The sequence below is a fragment of the Macrobrachium nipponense genome, chromosome 30, assembly GCF_015104395.2.
Source record: "Macrobrachium nipponense isolate FS-2020 chromosome 30, ASM1510439v2, whole genome shotgun sequence".
NCBI lineage: Eukaryota > Metazoa > Arthropoda > Malacostraca > Decapoda > Palaemonidae > Macrobrachium > Macrobrachium nipponense.
Window position 1 is genome coordinate 60067846 of NC_087218.1, and position 17849 is coordinate 60085694.

Sequence of the window (17849 nt, forward strand, 5' to 3'; positions counted from 1 at the left end):
AGAAAGGACTCTTTCCTTCCTATAAAGAAGACGAAGGGAAAGAAAGAAGAAACGGAAGTTTCGGCTTATACTCGGAGGAGTATGAAGAATTGCGCCAAAAACGCCAACCTGGCGCAATGCGCCAGATGCGCCAGATGAGTTTGAGACTCCATACGAGTCAGAAGAGCCAGAAGCGCCAGATGCGCCATATGCGCCAGAAGAGCCAGCCTGGCGAAATGCGCCAGAAGCGCAGATGCGCCAGAAGCGCCAGAAGCGCCACCATGCCGAAATGGCGCCAGAGGCGCCGGATGCGCCAGAAGCGCCGGATGCGCCAGAAGCGCCGGAAGCGCCACCCTGCCGAAAAAATGCGCCAGAAGCGCCAGCTTGGCGCAAGGAACACGAGCGCCAACCCGGCGCAATGAGCCACAAGTGACAAATAAGAGACGGACTTCTTTCCAAAAGACAATTAAGCCAAGAGGATTTGTTTAGCTTTCGGAAGGATAAACCTTTACCTGACAAGGACTCTAGTTGTCGCACAACGCGGCCGTATCCTTGTCAGGACATAGGTGGTTCCGGAGAAAGTGATAGGAAGAGGACATCCTTCGTCTGACAGGAGAGAAAGTGTCGCACAAGCGGCCATCGCTCTTGCCAGGAGAAGGATAAGGTCGTTTTGCAGGATCAACCTATCTCTCGTAGGGACGCAAGTTATCGCACAGGCGGTCGGCGTTCTTGCGAGAGTGGGGTGGATGTTGCAAGAGGCCAGTCTCCTACTGGAAATAAACAATCCTCTTCGGGATTGGATTTGGAAGAGATTTCGGACTCTGAAGATCACTCGGCTCCGGGTTTGTCAGATTACAAGACGCTGGCAGCCCTCTTTCTTCAAGAGTTTGGGGACTCTTTAAGAACCCTACTGCTCCTCTTCTCCAAGGTCCTTGTTTACAAGCACGAAGGTCCCGAAACAATCATCTTTTATTAAAATGAAGCCAACCATTTCCATGAACAAGGCTCTCCGATTCGTAGGAAATTGGTTGGAATCCAAGGAGAAGGCGGGGAAGACAGTCTTTACCTGCCCTCCTTCCAGACTATCAGGGAAAGAAGGGAATTTGGTACGAGACGGGCAAACCACGGGGTCTAGCTCTCCCGTCCACTGCCGAAGCAGATTTTTCGAATCTGGTAGATTCGTCTAGGAGACAAGCCTTGTCATCAGCAAAGATCACATGGGGGACTTCTGAGATGGACCATCTCCTCAAGGGATTGTTTAATGTCTTAGAAGTTTTTAACTTCTTAGACTGGTCCCTTGGGGTGTTGGCCAAAAAGACACAAGAGGAGGGAATCTCTTAGTCCAGAAGTCCTTCATAGTGTTCTTTCCTGTATGGACAAGGCGGTTCAGGATGGATCAGGAGAGGTGGCCTCTCTGTTTGGAACTGGTATTCTGAAGAAGAGAGTCTTATTTAGCTCTTTTCTGACGAAAGCAGTTACTCCTACTCAGAGGTCATCTTCTTCTGTATGCTCCTCTGTCGGACCAATTGTTTCCTTCAAATCTTGTAAAAGATATTTCTCATTCTTGACAGAAAAGGCCCACACAAGATCTCTTGGCCCAATCTGCAAAGAAAATCGAGGACTTTGGGTCCTATTAAGAGAGAGACTCGGGCTCCTCAACAGCCCTTTCGAGGAAGTACCTCGGCCAGACCCTCTTTTAAGAAGAGAGGAGTGCAGAAGAGAGGTAGGCCTTCCTTCAGACCTATCAAGAGAGCTAAATGAGACAACAGTCCTTCAAGCACCGTAGAGCCAGACTTCGGAAATTTTCCGAAGAATGGGCTCGGAGACAGGCAGAAATTTGGTCCCTTTCCGTTGGTAACAAAAGGGATATATGATCCCCTTTCGAGACAGACCTCCCTTGACTACGAACCCGAGGGAACTGTCAGCCCAATACAGGGACCCTGCCAAGAAAGAGCATTATTGCAACTGTAGAACAGATGTGCAAAAGGAGGCCATCGAAAGTGGTTCGGGATCCGCATTCCCGAGGATTCTACAACGTCTTTTTCTGGTTCCGAAATCCTCGGGAGGGTGGAGACCGGTCCTGGATTGTGAGCGCATTGAAACGATTTGTGGAGAACACAAAGTTCTCTATGGAAACATCAAAATCGGTTCTTGCGGCTCTTCGTCCAGGAGATTGATGGTCTCCTTAGATCTACAAGATGCATACTTTCATGTCCCCTGCATCCATCATCGAAGAAATATCTCCGATTCATGATGCAGGAAAGTATACCAATTCAGAGCCCTATGCTTCGGCCTTTCAACGGCCCTCAAGTGTTCACGAGGCTAATGATGAACGTTGCGAGATGGCTACATCTAGAGGGGATAAATATATCCCTTTTATCTGGACGATTGGCTAATAAGAGCAAAATCGGAAATTCAGTGCTTGAAGGACTTGGAGAAGACTTTGAACTTGACAAAATCTCCTGGGACTGCTCGTGAACCTCGAGAAATCACAATTGATCCCCAGACAAAACATAGTCTATCTGGGGATACAGATGGATTCTCGGGGTTTTCGGGCGTTTCCATCTCAAGACAGAATTACTCGAGGCTTAGAAAAGATCTCGAACTTCTTAGGGAAGAACGGACCTCGGCGAGGGAATGGCTCAGTCTGCTGGGCACCCTTTCCTCGTTAGAGCAGTTCATTTCCCTGGGAAGATTAAATCTCAGACCTCTGCAATTTTATCTAAAGAGGATGTGGAGCAAAAGACAGGAGACTTGTCAGACGTTTTTCCCATCCAACAGGGGATAAAATCAGACCTAAGTGGTGGTTAACCCCATTAACAAGGAACGAAGGGGTGTCCCTCTTGATTCGGAACCCTCACCGAGTGTTGTTTTCCGATGCCTCGGAAAAAACAGGTTGGGGAGCAACACTGGGTCTAAAGGAAGTAGCAGGTGTTTGGAACCAGACAACAAACTACTCTGACATCAATGCGAAGGAACTCCTGGCAATTCATCTAGCCCTGGAATACTTCGAAGCGGAAGTCAGAGAGGCGGTAGTTCAAGTCAATTCCGACAACCACCACAGCTCTGGCTTACATCCGGAATCAAGGGGCACTCATCTTTCTCTCTGAACGAAATAGCGAGAGCTCTATTAACCTGGACAGAGGAACGGGGCATTATTCTGCGTACAAGGTTTGTCCAAGGAGTAAAAAACCTAAGGGCAGACAGGTTGAGCAGAAAGAACCAGGTTCTCTCGACAGAGTGGATGCTCCACTCAGAAGTCTGCAGACAAATATGGTCACTCTGGGGGAGACCCCAGATCGACCTGTTGCCACGTTCCTCTCCAGGAAAATAGACAACTTCTGCTCGCTAGAAGAAGATCCCAGAGCCACAGCGATCGATGCCTTCCTCATGGATTGGTCAGGCATAGATGCATACGTCCTCTTTCCCCCATTCAAAGTGCTGGGGAAGTAGTAAGAAAATTTGTGGCATCGGAAGGAATGAGAATGACTCTAATTGCTCCCTTTTGGCCTTTCCCGAATCTGGTTCACAGAGGTACTGGAATGGACGGTGGACTTCCCCAGATTCTCTACCAGACAGGACAGATCTGCTCAGACAACCCCACTTCGAGAGGTTCACAAAAACATCCAAAGTCTCTCCCTGACTGCCTTTCGACTATCGAAAGACTGGTCAGAGCGAGAGGCTTTTCAAAGAAAGTGGCAACTTCAATTGCTAGAGCCCCGCACGCAGCCTCTACCCTGCGGGTCTACCAATCGAAGTGGGAAGTTTCCGTAGATGGTGTAGGTCGAAGAAGCTGTCCTCTTCCAACCTACCTCTGTAACCGAAATCGCGGATTTTCTCTCTTCTTAAGAGAAGAATCCAAATTGGCCGTATCAAACTATCAAGGGATATAGGGGAGCATGCTCTCAGCTGTTTTTAGAAACAGAGGGCTGAATCTCGAGAATAATAAGGATCTTCATGATCTCATCAGGTCTTTCGAGACTAAGAAATTGAGATCATCGATTCCCCCGAGTTGGAAACCTGGACGTTGTCCTAAAGTTCTTGATGTCGGACAGGTTCGAACCTATAGATAAAATCTCATTCAGAGATCTTACTAGCAAATGCATATTCCTGTTGGCTCTAGCAACTGCTAAGAGGATCAGTGAAATTGCATGCTTTGGACTCTCGGGTGGGATTAGAAAAGACTCGGCTGTCATTTCTTTCCAGGATCTTTTCCTAGCGAAGAATGAGAACCCTTCTAAACCTTGGCCTAGAAGTTTCGAACGTCAAGGGACTCTCTTCTCTGGTAGGAAGAGAGTTGGATCGGTCCCTTTGCCCAGTCAGGACCTTAAAATTTTATTTAGAAAAGAAGACACAGCTTCAGGATGTCGACAAGGTCTTTGGTGGTTGTTCGGTAAGAAACCCCAAGAGACCGATGTCAAAGAACGCACTGGCATTCTTTGTCAGAAATATAATTACCGAAGCTCATAGGAATTGCCAAGAGAACTCTTTAAAGCTGCTGAGAGTGAAAGCTCACGAAGTCCGGGCTGTGGCAACTTCCCTTTCTTTTACGAAGAATATGTCCATGAGAAACATTTTAACAACAGCAACTTATTGGAGGTGCAATCAGTATTTGCATCCACTATTTAAAGGATGTTAGAATAACATACGATAAATGTTTCGCTCTTGGACCTAGTATCGCGGATACTATGCTGGGAAATGGAGCAGACGCTGATCCTTAAAATTTGTTTTTAATATTTTTAATAATTAGTTTTAATATTGTTGTTGAGTTGTGGGTTACTTGAAAGGATGTTCGGGGATGACTCCTTTCAATCGTAGTACTAACCCCAATGAGGATCAGGTGATCGGGATTAGTGTCGTGCTCTATGATCATGCCAATAGGCAAGGTGTTTTGTCATGTAAGTGGATAGGACCCCATTGACAAAGATCCTAAGGTTCTGAAGCGTAAGTGGGTAAGACCCCGGTAAACAGACCACCAAGAACTCTTAGCATGAGGTCACTACCTCTCTGAGGCTCTTGAAGCGATACGGGCTCCTAGGCAGTAGCCATGAAGTCTTTCGCTAACACAGGTAGGAATCAAGGTTTTTAATTTTATTACCTACAACATATGTTGTTTCCTGTCTATTTCAGTAGATTAGCTGTCTCTTACCCTCCGCCAAAGGTGCCAATCAGCTAAGTATATATCTGACAGGTAAGTTGAATGCATAAAAATGTTATTGTCATGATACAATAAAGTTTTATGCATACTTACCTGGCAGATATATACGGTGTATGGCCCACCAGACCTCCCCTCAGGAGACAGGTGGAAGAGAAAATCTGTCTTAGAAAACGGGAATGATTCCTATTCCCGCCACCAGCGGCGGGGCGTAGATCACCTGACCTACCTGTAGAGTGTGCCGCGAAATTCGAATTTCTATCGGGGACGACGGAGTCTATAGCTAAGTATATATCTGCCAGGTAAGTATGCATAAAACTTTATTGTATCATGACAATAACATTTTTGCTAAGGGACATTTAAGGAGGCTCATTCATCTTGCCAGAAGAGTGATTTGAGCCTCCTGCGAGTGAACGCTCATGTATATATCATTTATACATTATTAAGGAGGCTCATTCATCTTTCCAGAAGAGTGATTTGAGCCTCCTGCGAGTGACCCGCTCATGTATACTTCATTTATACATTATTAAGGAGGCTCATTCATCTTGCCAGAAGAGTGATTTGAGCCCCTGAGAGTGAACGCTCATGTATACATCATTTATACATTATTAAAGAGGCTCATTCATCTTGCCAGAAGAGTGATTTGAGCCTCCTGCGATGTGAACGCTCATGTATATGAACGCTCATGTATATATCACTTGTATTATTAAGGAGGTTCATTCATCTTGCCAGAAGAGTGATTTGAGCTCCTGCGAGTGAACGCTCATGAAGTTAGAGCTGTTTCAACCTCGCTAGCATTCCAAAAGAATTTGGTAATCAAGGACATTCTTGATTCCACCTTTTGGAGGAGCAACTCAGTATTCGTCTTCTCTCCTCATGGCGCTCCGCTATACGTTATGTAACGTTCGCTTTACTTCGAAAAGCAAGCTGATAAGTTTGACGGCCGGCAAGCTGCTTGCACAGTCAAACAACTTATGTCTCTGGTCGGCATAAGAAGGGCAATTTAGAAGTGAGGAAGCTTTTGGAGGTGCTCGACGTCTATAGTAAGACAGAGAAAAAAATTCTCCAGGACGCTTCGGCAAGCACCTTGCGGAAGACGAAAGCCATACGTCTTCCTTTAGGTGTTCACACTCTTCAGGAGCAGCGTGCGGCTCTCCATGGAGACTCGCATGAGGACGTCCCTTAAAAATATTCAACGTCATACGCAAAACGCTGGTTCGTCATAACATTGAGATGTTGGCAAGGTCGCTCGCCAGGACGCCTCTTGGCGGGCCTTGCATGCATCAAGGCGCTCAACGAGTTCCTCTCTGAAACGTCGTTCAGAAGACTTGGTGTTCTCTGCTCAGACACGCTCGTAGCTAAGCATGCTCAGCAGTTGAGGACGCTCAGCAGGACGCTTTCCAGGACGCTTTTGAGGGACGCTTTTGTGCACATTCGCCAGGACGCTTCGGTGGAAGCTCGGCAGGACGCTTTGCGAGAGAAAAAGACTTGTAGAAGGCGTTTTATTTGCGTGTTCAGGACGTTTCTTAGGACGCTGACGCTTTATAAACGCTCGTCAAGAGGATGGTTTTTTTCAGGACTCTCCACAGGACATTCCTTTGCAGAAATTTTAAAAAGGATTCGGAGTTAGCGGAGAGACATACCCGAATTTTTTCTTCGATTCCTCTTTCCTCTTCATCGATTTCTCTGAGAATCGGGAAGATTATATACTCGGATTCCGGGGTGACTTTCGTCATGTTGAAGGGTTTTCCCCTATTAGCAAAGTGCTAATAGTTTTGTCTAGTAAGGACGTTTTCCCCATTGTCAAGATACTAAACGTTTTGTCATTTAAGTGGGGGACCCCACCCCTCAATAAATGGGGTTGTTCTCATTGACATAGATTTTAACGTTTTTATCGTTTAAGCGGATAACTCATTAACAAATTTCGAAGAGCTCTCATTCATTTTCAGAGGCTCATCCGGGGAGTAAGAAAAAGACTTGTAGACTAGATCCAGGAAGTCTTATGTCCAATATCATAAGAACATTGAACGGTCCTTTTCGATCCTCGGTTCTCTCTTGATGATCTCTATTCGAATATTACTCCCTTTTCTTGGCAAAGAGTCAAGGAGTTCTTTTAAAAGTCTCATTCATTAGAACGTGGACAGTCGTTTTCCTTTTCTTTCTCTCTTCCTCGTCGAGGGCAAGATGTAGTAGAGAATTCGATGTTCAAATTACTACAATACTTACGTAGTTTATCTTTGCGTCATTTTGCTAACGCATGGGTCAAGTCATATACGCATTTAGTATTTACCTCTGCGGATAGAAGCCGAAAGAACTGTTGTTAATAGATGTATTTATTTGACACTCCCTTCAACCTTCCAAGAGTCGGAGTAAGAATAACTATTCAGGTATTGTTACGACAACACCAACTCAGATTCTGTATTTAGCGAATTTTGTTTCGTTTAAATATGCCTGCTGGAGAGTTTCCTTTTGCTCGATAATTTCATACCTATCCCTTCGTAAAAGGAGTAGCTGGCAACTCAGGCAGATAGTGCGAGACGATGAACAAGGCTTGCTGTTACTGTGATGTGATCTACGCAGTACCGGCTAGCTCGGTGTCATGCGCGTTTGGTTGCGTCTCTCTGCCCTACAAATCATGGATTTTAGCCTCGGGTTGAGGAAATTTCTAGTAATCATGAATGAACATGCCTTCCGTTTACTTAGAAAAATTTCAACAAGATACTCTTATACTTGTTCGGTGCGGGTTTACCGCACGGTAACAGAATCTGTACGAATCTACCGCGGCATAGCACTATAATAATGCTCTCCTGCTTATGCAAAGTGCAGCCTTATTTAGGGAAGGAAGCAGGCTGAGTGAGGGAATGGATGAGTTTGCTGGGGACCATTTCCTCGCTGGAGAAGCTTGTTTTCCCTGAATAAACAGCAATTCAGACCTCTACAATTTTTCCTCACGAAGAAGTTGGAATAACATCAAAGATCTTGTAATAATTCTAATTTTCTCTCAACGGCTTGAGGATCACCTCGGGTGATAGCGAGAGGGTGCCAGACATCCGAACAGAGGAACAGATGTTCTGGCACATTGTCTGAAAGAATTGGAGAAGGCCAAATTGGTCGGCTCCTCCAGTTCTGAAGTGTGTTTGGATCGAGTGGCCCAAATCATCTCGGATAATTTCTCAGCTCTTCATAGCTCGAAGAACAGGAGAATTGGTTATGGGCTTAGGCACGGAAACGTAACGGTCCTCAAGAGGTTCGTTAAACTAGTACCCAAACCGTCCGTGCGGGTCTTCTCGATCGAAGGCAACAACTACTGACGTCTGAGTAATCCTCACTTAGAAGTATTTCGAAAGTGAGGAGAGACTGAGGGCGTCCTTTCGTTAAGTTTTTCGTAATTTTGAAGACGAAGGAGCTTCCTCTTAATTAATGTTCCTTATTCATGATCCTAGAGGATAAGCTTTAGTCGCCACATGTTGGCCTCTAGAGGTTGGATTCACAGAGGTCAGGTAATTCAGAGAATTGTCCAAAGACCCTTCCCGAGAGAATCTGTGTAATCTAACTTCGTCACTTAGTGAAGTATCTATATCTCTCCTCTCTGAGTCGAAGGCGTCAGACTATCGAGAAGCGATAAGATCTTCAAGATTAATGGCAGTCTCTTGGCCAAGGCAAAGCAGTGCTGCCTATTTTCAGTGTTCAATCGGAGCGGGCCGTTTTCTGGATAGTGAAGGGAAATGACTGTTCCTCCAACTCGACCTCTGTGAATTTCTTTATGGTTCTATCTTTCCGTATGAAGTACGAGATAAGATAGAAGTCCTAACTATTGTAGAATATGCAAATAGGTTGTTGACGGCCTCTAGGCTCAGAGATTCGGTTCTGTCAAACAACAAAGCTTCCACGATCTTTTGAGGTCTGGGGAGATCTTGAAATTCTCTGGATCGCAGGTTCCGGCTGGAACTTAGACGTAGTCTGAGTTTTCTGATGCCAAAAGCATTTCGAAACCTATCCTTTCTGCGAACTTAATACACGTGACCAGAAAGGCTAACATTCTAACCGCTCTAGCCACGGCAAAGAGGGTTAGTGAGCTTTTAGCTATCATCAGAGGTTTTAGCTTTTAAAGGACATAATGCGGTCTGTCCTCTAAGCCTTCCGTTCTTGATAAGAACGAAAACCTGTCTAACCCTTGACCCGAAGGTTTGGAGACCAAGGGTATGGCACAAATTATTGGGCAAAGGCATTAGAGAGTCCTGTGCCCTGTCGGGTCTCTCAAGTTTTATCTTAATAAAACTATAGTAAGTCGAGGTCAACGGACAATCTGCGGTGTTCCGTAAAAGACCAGACTGGTTCATGTCCAAGAACACCCTGGCATTATAGTCAAGGAGTTCTTTTAAGAAGTCTCATTCATTATGTTTGCATAAAGATTTGAGATTTTTCTTAATATGAATGCTCAAGAGGTGATGGGCGCGGCCTCGGAAGAAGCATTTCAACAGAGCATGACACTCAGTAACATCCTGAGTGCCACGCTTTAGCGAAGCAACTCTGTGTTCGCTCACACTCCCGACGGGATGTGAAGACGACATTTGAGATCTGTAAGTCGCTAGGACCATACATATCCGTAGATATATTATTGGGGGCAGCAAGCAACACGAATCCTATCCTATAGAAAAGGGATAGGGTGGTGTGCTTTTAACTTTGAAGGGTTGGTCGCTTGAGGCGCGTTCCTTTTCTTTAGCCTAGAAGTTATTGGAACTAACTTTAATAGGTTAGGTCAGGTGGTGGTTTTTAGCTTCGTTGCCCTCAGAAGTATGGTCATATGGTCTAGTCACATTGTGGTCACGCCCCGTTGACAGATCATCTAGAGCGCACCAGCATTACAGGTCTCTACCTCGCTGGCAACTCTAGTAACGCAGAAGCAGACTTTAGTGACAGTAATCACGAAGTCGGCTATGCTAACAGGTGAGGAACCAAGATGTATATCATCAACTTAATTTAGTTTCCCAAAAAATCCTATTCTGTCTCTTCCCACCATCCGAAGGTGGGATTTCAGCTATATATATATCTGTCAGGTAAAGTTTCATGAACAAAATGTTATTGTTATAATACAATTAAGTTTGTTCATACTTACTGGCAGATATATATAATTAAAGTGCCCACCCACCTCCCCTCAGGAGACAGTGGCACTGATAAAATATGAATAGAAAATGGGAATAGTTCCTGATATCCGCCTCCCAGCGGCAGGGAATGGGTACCACCACCTGGCTGCCCACTGCGTGTGCCGCGAATTTTGAAATTCTGTCGGACTTCGGAGAATACAGCTATATATATATCTGCCAGGTAAGTATGAACAAACTTAATTGTATTATAACAATAACATGTTTTCTTAGGAGGATTTTGACGATTTTCCAGCTTACTACGATTTTCAGCTTATGACGCGTCTCGAGAACGGAACCCTCGTCGTAACCCGGGGACTGCCTGTATTGTGGTTCCCCATTATTGTTAGATTTCTGGGGATTATACTAGGTTAACCAACCCTTTCCCATGGAAATCAAAATTTGTCAAAATCACTTAAAAAGCTAAAAAACTTTTATTACAAATTTAAACCTCATGCCATCTTCATTATGGTGGCCAAAATCACATAAAAATATCAGAAAGATTTAGCCTATTTAAACGATTATGTGAACATTGTCAAAAATAATTATTCAAAAACAATTATTCGAAAAAATTTATTCTAATGGAAATTTGTTAGAATGAAAGTCATTCAGAAGGACAATTATAAGAAATGATAATTATTCAAAATGCAAAGTTCTTTATTCAAACGACATGTAAAAATTCATTCGAAATTTGAAATTCTTTATTTAAACAAAAGTTGTAAGAGAATAAAAAAGTAAATATACAAAACATTATTGTTCATAACTGAACAAACCTTTGGTTTTAAACAATAGGATAATTTCTAGCGCCTAGCTAAATCCGGTTAAAAAACAGATGAAAGCAACGGAATCTTGTAATATCTGGCAACTCATGCGTAGGTCGGGTGAAGAATGGTCAAAGACCATTCACCTATGACAACGCACCATTCTTTTCTTTGACCACCTGGGCAAGAGTCATGTTAACCTCTCTTGCCCTTTACCCGGATCATTGCCTGTTTTGCTTGTGTTTTGTGTGTGTATATGTTTGGCTGATATTATGGCTGCTTCTGCTCCTTCTCGGCCTCGTCAACGTGTGTGGCCCTGGAAACGAATCCTCGCACGGAATGCCGGGCATGGCCTAAAGAACAGTGGAAGTCATTTTATAGCAAGAGAGAACATCGGGGGTTTTCCCCTCTTCCCGATGCTTTGTCTCCCGCAGTATTAACCCCCCCATAGTAACGTTGTTCCTGTGTGTCCTTCTTTTTCTTCCATTGATTTGTCGCTGGAAGTATCGGGAGGCCACCAGGCTGATGTTTGTAATGTCACCCCTTCTTCTTCAGGAGTTAATTTGATTCCTGGGAAGGGGGAGGCTTTTTAGGTTTTTCATCATTCTTATTTCTTCCAGAGTCGGAGGGGTGTCCAGATGGCGGCGAGTGGAAGATGCTGGGGTGGCTAGGGAGTACCCTTTCCTTGGAGGGGTTGCTTGCACACTTTTTGGAGGCTCACTACCCCCTCTCCTCAGGCTGGCCAGGCCTTCCCCATCCTCCCCGGCCTCCGGTCTCATGGGTAGCCGAGGTCAGCCATCTTGTATTGCTCCGCCAGTGACTGTTGCTGCTTCTTCGAGTTGGAGGGAAGCTGTGACGTCAACCCCGTTGATGACGTCACAGGATCCGTCGTTGTGTATTCCTCCGCCAGTGGCGTCCGATTCCCCTTCACACCGAGAGGAAGCCTTGACATCATCGCCACTTGTGACGTCACTCCCATCGATGATGTCACTCCCAGTCATCATCTGAGCACTCCCTCTCTCAGTTATGATGTCATCTCTGCTGCCCAGTTCGCTACATCTCCCTTCCATGTCATCGGAGCCTTCTCTTGCAGATCATTCTGAGGTTATATGCCAGGCAGTGCTTAACAGGTTTGACTCTTGTTTTGGATGACTTGTTGGCTGCCTTGTCGGTTGGGAGGATTGGAAGGAAACGCGTTGCTTCGTCCCCGCCTCCTGCGAAGAGGTCGCTTAAGGAACCAGTACTGTCTTCCTCTCTCTCTTCCCCCTCTACGCCACGTCAGTGTATCAAGCGTTTGAAATTGAAAGGCTAAGGACTTTGCCCTTTTTTTGCATACGAGGGAGGACTATTTGGACATGTTCTTGAGAGTGTTGGTGTTTCGAAGAGTGTTAGTGTATCTCCCCTTGTGTAACTGCAGCGGCTGCTTCGTCCTCTGCATCGAATTGCGGGCATGTTGCAACCTCCCCCCTCTGTGCACGTCACAAGTGTGTTGCAACCTCCCCGTCCATGCACATCGCAAGTGTGTTGCAATCTCCCTTGTCCGTGCACATGATACAAGTGCTCCTTCTTCTTCAAGGCCTATTTGTCGCCGTAAGGATCTCTTAAGGCGTTTGTCAGGAGGTTGAAGGTGGTGAGGGTGAAGTTGGTGCAGCAGGAGTATTTGCCTGCCCCTCTCACTAATGCTTCTAAGAGTTCAATTCTCGAGGATTCTCCTTTGATCTTGAGTGTTTGGGATTCCTCTCCAACTCATATTCGTAAGTCTGCCACGGCCGTGCATTCACGGACATGTTAATGAATCATCTGTTGGAGGAGAACGTAGTGTTCCTAGTTTTGTTCATGAAAACTTACCTGACAGATATATATATAGCTGTATTTTCTGGAAGTCCTACAGCAATTTAAAAATTTCGGGGTGGCACCACGCATGCTGGGCGGCCAGGTGGTTAGTACCCATTCCCACGCCGCTGGGAGGCGGATATCAGGAACTATTCCCATTTTCCTATTCATAAGTTTTTTTTTCTGTCGCCGGTCGGTAAACAACTGTTTACAGACCTCCGCCTAGGATTTTGAAAAACTTCATTAGCCACTTAAGTAGCCCTATCAAATTATTCTTTCGATTATTAACTTGGATTTGTGGCTAGGCATATGCTATCGTGTTTTTTTCATTGCATTTGATGTCTGAAGCTAGTTAGCCTAGTTTCAGACTTGTTGTCTGCACGGTAAGGTGAGGCTACCGGAACTTTCGGTAGACACTCGCTTAGTATATATGACGTTTACATGTTTTCTTTGCATAAGGTAATTAGTGTAATATGTGACTGATTACGGAAGAAGGAGGATTCATTTACGCATTTTAGAGCGTGTTAGAATCAGGAGTTTTCCTCCACAGTAAACAGAAGTTAGAAATAATGAACCTTTTAACCTCCTGTAGATTTTATTTTGCCTAACCCTGTGGTATGGCTTACGGGCCTAGAAGAAGTGTCTGCTAGAGGATTACATCAAGTATCTTAGACTAAAGTGCTCGCTCTCCAATCAGTGTTGAAGTGTAGTGCCCCTTGTGTTGTGGAGGGGGCGTCAGATCGGCCCCATAATGCCTCTAGGCCATGGACCTCTGTCGGCCACTCCCATGACTCAGGGAGAGGGCATGTCGAAAGCCGCAAGAGGGTTATGGGCTCCCCACCGATCTGGCGTCCCTTTGGCAGAACCTGTTGACGCTTCCCAGGCTTGCCTAAAGATCGTGCACGTGCACGAATCTTGAAGGATTGCTTCTCGTCCTCCGAGGCGTCCTCCCCACACAGGGGTTGGAGTTCTCGGAAGGACTCGCGCCCCCTAAAGAAGCTTGAGAGAAGAGGACGCTTCACGTCCTCTCTCTGTCACGAGAGGATGAAAGAGTAAAGAGACCACATTTTCCCTTTAGAAGAATGCACTGGCTCTTTTTCTAAGGGACATTTAAGGAGGCTCATTCATCTTGCCAGAAGAGTGATTTGAGCCTCCTGCGAGTGAACGCTCATGTATATATCATTTATACATTATTAAGGAGGCTCATTCATCTTTCCAGAAGAGTGATTTGAGCCTCCTGCGAGTGACCCGCTCATGTATACATCATTTATACATTATTAAGGAGGCTCATTCATCTTGCCAGAAGAGTGATTTGAGCCTCTGCGAGTGAACGCTATGTATACATCATATACATTATTAAAGAGGCTCATTCATCTTGCCAGAAGAGTGATTTGAGCTCCTGCGAGTGAACGCTCATGTATATGAACGCTCATGTATATATCACTTATATATTATTAAGGAGGTTCATTCATCTTGCCAGAAGAGTGATTTGAGCCTCCTGCGAGTGAACGCTCATGAAGTTAGAGCTGTTTCAACCTCGCTAGCATCCAAAAGAATTTGGTAATCAAGGACATATTCGTCTCCTCTCCTCATGGCGCTCCGTTATACGTTATGTAACGTTCGCTTTACTTCGAAAAAGCAAGCTGATAAGTTTGACGGCCGGCAAGCTGCTTTGCACAGTCAAACAACTTATGTCTCTGGTCGGCATAAGAAGGGCAATTTAGACGTGAGGAAGCTTTTGGAGGTGCTCGACGTCCTATAAGTAGAGACATTCTCCAGGACGCTCGGCAAGCACCTTGCGGAAGACGAAAGCCATACGTCTTCCTTTAGTGTTCACACTTCAGGACATCGTGCGGCTCTCCATGGAGACTCGCATGAAGGGACGTCCCTTAAAAATATTCAATGTCATACGCAAAACGCGGTTTTCGCATGCATCAAGGCGCTCAACGAGTTCCTCTCTGAAACGTCGTTCAGAAGACTTGGTGTTCTCTGCTCAGACACGCTCGTAGCTAAGCAGGACGTTTTTTGAGGACGCTCAGCAGGACGCTTTCCAGGACGCTAAGCAGGACGCTCGGCAGGACGCTTTTGAGGACGCTCAGCAGGACGCTTTCCAGCACGCTTTTGAGGACGCTCAGCAGGACGCTTTGTGGACATTCGCCAGGACGCTTCGGTGGAAGCTCGGCAGGACGCTTTGCGAGAGAAAAGACTTGTTGAAGGCGTCTTATTTGCTGTTGAGGACATTTCTTTACAGAAATTTTAAAAGGATTCGGAGTTAGCGGAGAGACATACCCGAATTTTTCTTCAATTCAATCTTTTTCCTTTTGGACAGTTGATCGATTTCTTTGAGAATCGGGAAGATTATATACTTGGATTCCTGGGTGACTTTCGGTCATGTTAAAGGGTTTTCCCCTATTAGCAAAGTGCTAATAGTTTTGTCAAGTCAGGACGTTTCCCAATTGTCATTTAAGTGGGGGACCCCCTCATAAATGGGGTAGTTCTCATTGACATAGATTTTAACGTTTTTATCGTTTAAGCGGATAAACTCATTAACAAATTTCGGAAGAGCTCTCATTCATTTTCAGAGGCTCATCCGGGGTTAAGAGAAAGACTTGTAGACTATCCAGGAAGTCTTTTGTCCAATATCATAAGAACATTGAACGGTCTTTTTCGATCCTCGGTTCTCTCTTGATGATCTCTATTCGAATATTACTCCCTTTTCTTGGAAAAGAGTCTTGGCAAAGAGTCAAGGAGTTCTTTTAAAAGTCTCGTTCATTAGAACGTGGACAGTCGTTTCCTTTCTTTCTCTCTCCTCGTCGAGGAAAGATGTAGTAGAGAATTCGATGTTCAAATTACTACAATACTTACGTAGTTTTATCTTTGCGTCATTTTGCTAACGCATGGGTCAAGTCATATACGCATATCGTATTTACCTCTGCGGATAGAAGCGAAAGAACTGTTGTTCTAATGTATTTATTTGACACTCCCTTCAACCTTCCAAGAGTTTTCGGAGTAAGAACAACTCTTCAGGTATTGTTACGAACAACACCAACTCAGCTTCTGTATTTAGCGAATTCTGTTTCGTTTAAATAGGCCTGCTTGAGAGTTCCTTTGCTCGATAATATCATACCTATTCCTTCGTAAAGGGAGTAGCTGGCAACTCAGGCAGATAGTATTCTGTTCACCATTGAAGCTTTTCTTCGAGGAAGACTTCTCCTTCACTCTTTTTGATAGAGATCGAAGGTGGTCGATCTCCAATCCTTATTTTGTTTTCTTGAAGGAAAGAATTTAGGATGGAGATCGTTGTTCAGAATACTATAAATATACTACGTATATTAACCTCGCGACATGATTCTACTAAGCAGTTGAATTGTCCGAGGGGTAGGCGCATATCCTAGTTATTCTACGGATTGCGACTTAGACGAGAAGTATTCTAATTGAACTGCAACACCAACTCAGCTTCTGTATTTAGCGAATTTTGTTTCGTTTAAATTATATGCCTGCTTGAGAGTTCCCTTTTGCTCGATAATTTCTACCTATCCCCTTCGTAAAAGGGAGTAGCTGCAAACTCAGGCACATAGTGCGAGACGATGATCAAGGCTGCTGTTACTGTGATCTGCGCAGTACCGGCTAGCTCGGTGTCATGCGCGGTTGGTTACGTCTCTCTCCCTTGCGGGAATGGCTTAATAAACCGTCTCCCTGCCCTACAATCATGGATTTTAGCCTCGGGTTGAGGAAATTTCTAGTAATCTTGAATGATCATACCTGCCGTTTACTTAGAAAATTTCAACAAGATATCTCTTATACTTGTTAGGTGCGGGTTTTACCGCACGGTAACATTCTGTACGAATCTACCGCGGCATAGCACTATAATAATGCTCTCCTGCTTATGCAAAGCGCAGCCTTATTTAGGGAAGGAAGCAGGCTGAGTGAGGGAATGGATGAGTTTGCTGGGGACCATTTCCTCGCTGGAGAAGCTTGTTTTCCCTGAATAAACAGCAATTCAGACCTCTACAAATTTTCCTCACGAAGAAATTGGAATAACATCAAAGATCTTGTAATTCTAATTTTCTCTCAACGGCTTGAGGATCACCTCAGGTGATAGCGAGAGGGTGCCAGACATCCGAACAGAGAACAGATGTTCTGGCACATTGTCTGAAAGAATTGGAAGCCAAATTGGTCGGCTCTCCAGTTCCTCGAATGGGTGAGGTTGGATCGAGTGGCCCAAATCATCTCGGATAATTTCTCAGCTCTCTCATAGCTCGAGAAGAGAGAATTGGTTATGGGCTTGGGCACGGAACGTAACGATCCTCAAGAGGTTCGTTAAACTAGTGCACATCCGTGGGGGTCTTCTCGATCGAAGGCAACAACTACTGACGTCTGAGTAATCCTCACTTAGAAGTATGTCGAAAGTGAGGAGAGACTGAGGGCGTCCTTTCGTTAAGTTTTTCGTAAATATTGAGACGAAGGAGCTTCCTCTTAAGTTGTTCCCTTATTCATGATCCTAGAGGATTAGCTTTAGTCGCCACATGTTGGCCTCTAAGAGGTTGGATTCACAGAGGTCAGGTAATTCAGAGAATTGTCCAAAGACCCTTCCCGAGAGAATCGGTGTAATCTAACATCGTCACTTAGTGAAGTATCTAATATCTCTCCTCTCTGAGTCTGAAGGCGTTAGACTATCGAGAAGCGATAAGATCTTCAAGATTAATGGCAGTCTCTTGGCCAAGGCAAAGCAGTGCTGCCTATTTTCAGTTTTCAATCGGAGGGGGCCGTTTCTGGAGATAGTGAAGGGAAATGACTGTTCCTCCACCTCGACCTCTGTGAATTTCGTTATGGTTCTATCTTTCCGTATGAAGTATGAGATAGATAGAAGTCCTAACTATTGTAGAATATGCAAATATGTTGTTGACGGCCTCTAGGCTCAGAGATTCGGTTCTGTCAAACAACAAAGCTTCACGATCTTGAGGTCTGTGGAGATCTTGA

General features: G+C 45.0%; 1 protein-coding gene across 11 annotated transcripts in view; it reads right to left on the reverse strand.

Annotated features, from left to right (window-relative positions):
• LOC135202561 (uncharacterized) overlaps positions 1-17849 on the reverse strand; it is a 356003-nt gene that overhangs the window by 297475 nt on the left and 40679 nt on the right. The window lies entirely within an intron of this gene.